Source organism: Arachis ipaensis, chromosome B09 (genome assembly GCF_000816755.2).
Source record: "Arachis ipaensis cultivar K30076 chromosome B09, Araip1.1, whole genome shotgun sequence".
Lineage (NCBI taxonomy): Eukaryota > Viridiplantae > Streptophyta > Magnoliopsida > Fabales > Fabaceae > Arachis > Arachis ipaensis.
Window position 1 is genome coordinate 35,325,700 of NC_029793.2, and position 2,304 is coordinate 35,328,003.

Consider the following 2,304-nt stretch of genomic DNA (forward strand, 5'->3'; position numbering starts at 1 on the left):
CGTTAACTTAAACATGTATATTTAATTTTAAAATTTTACTAAATTATTGTTAAATATATTTATCTAAAAGTATTTTATTTTAGAAAAGAAGAGAAAGAGAATGCTAAAGTGTAATTAATGTGAATTGAATAAGGATATTAATAAACAGAGACCGTATATTAATAAAGAGAGAGAAAATATTAAAAATATAATTGATGTGAACCATAACAAATTATTAAATACTAGTGATTTTAGAAAGATAATAATTTTAGAGATATACTACACATACAAGTCTTTTTGGTATATAAGTTTATATAAGTTAGCCTAAATTCAACAAAAATGATTTTCAATTTAGATTTTGTATAAACACGCGTTTTCCTAACTCTTGAATAATGCAAACGGTTCTTTTCTCTCAATCAAAACCGCAACGATCAAAATTCAAACAAGGATCAAAATCTCTCAAGAATCTTTGAAAATTGTTGCGAAAGTCAAGGAAATTGCAAAGCTAAATTTGAAAAGAATTATGAGAAAATGAAATAAGAAGATGAAGAAGAAGAAGCAGCAGATAATGAGGAGGATGAAGAGTTTTGAATTATGAAGAACTTATCAGCACACATACACCGAAAATTCTTAAACAATACACTCAAATATTTTTGTATTACACCTAAATTTACTGCAAATACAGAAAAATATTTCCTCTAATGCTGCATTTCTTTTCTTCTTCTTCTTTTTTCCTTATTTCTTTCCTTCTTTTAGTTGAATAAATGTAGGTTCATCCTCTTCCAAGTAATTTTGCAGCATTATGTGTGTCTTCTAGATCTTCTTCTTTGTTTGATTTTTTTTGTTTTTATTCTTGTTAAGGGAGTAAAACAAGAAGAAAATTGAGAAGGTAAAACAAAAGGAAAAAGATGAATAAGAAAAAAGAAGAAGAAGATGGTGATGATGATAATGAAAAAAAAATGAAGAAGTAGCAGAAGATGAGGAGAAGGAAGAAGAAGAGTTTGGAATTATGCAGAACTTATCAGCACATATACATCGAAAATTCTTAAACAATACACTCAAATATCTTCGTATTACACCCAAATTTGCTGCAAATACAGAAAAATATTTTCTCCAATGCTGAATTTTTTCTTCTTCTTTTCTTCCTTATTTCTTTCTTTCTTTTAGTTAAATGAATGTAAGTTCATCTTCTTCCAAGTAATTTTGTACCATTATGTGTTTCTTCTTCTTATTTGTTTGATTTTTTTTGTTTTTATTCTTGTTAAGAGAGTAAAATAAGAAGAAACATGAGATGATAAAACAAGAAAAAAAGATGAATAAGAAAAAAAAAGAAGATGACGATGATGATGACACTACAAGAATTTGATAAATTAGCGACGAATTTTTGCGAGAAATATATTTTGTCACTAATCCGTCACTAACTTGCGAGGAATTAGTGACGCACTAACGACAAAATTAATAAGCGGTCACAAAATACCCGAACTTGAGAAAAGCAACTGATTAGCGAGAGATTTACGAGTAAGTTTGTTTCTCGCAGAATGACTTTTGTGGCTAAAAAAAGAGCGGGAAAAATTTTCTCGCTAATTTATCACAAATTAATTAGCGAGTGACAATATTCTAGCAAATCAGTCACTCAGGGGTTCAATCGAATAAAAGTAAAGTAACGAGCGATATTATTGTCACTATTCTGTCGCAAGTGTTTGATATACAATTAGCGAGAAACAATTCACACACTAGTTCGTCGCTAAATAAACTTTGTGAGAAATGGCTAATTAGTGAGGAACAACGTTCCTAGCTAATCTGTCACGAAGAATTGAAATGCATTTTGCGATGGATAATTTCCTAGCTAATTTGTCACCAAAGTTTTTATTTTTTAGCGAGCAACTAGTTTCTTGCTAATTTGTCGCATAATATTGTAAAATTCAAAATAAGAGTAGCGACAGAAAATAGTCGTCGCTAACTCGTCGCAACAGATAAATCATTTAGCTAGGGAACTGTCCCTCGCTAATTAGTCGCTAAAATGGAAATACAGATATTGCGCGCCTAGGACCTAAGTAGTGAGAAATTTACGATCGTTTAACAACTGACATAGTTCGTTTGCTGATTTCAAGTCGCTGATTAGCGGGCGAAATACATTTGTCGCTAAGTTGTCGCAAGTTTAATTTACCGAGCGACTTGGCAACTGCAATCTTGTCGCAAAGCAAAAGCTATATCCTACCTATTTTGTAGCAAATTACTCGCTAATCTCGTTGGAAATCCGTCGCAGAGTTATAACAAATCCGAAACTAATCGAGAAAATTTTATAAGTAACTGGTCGCAATTGAG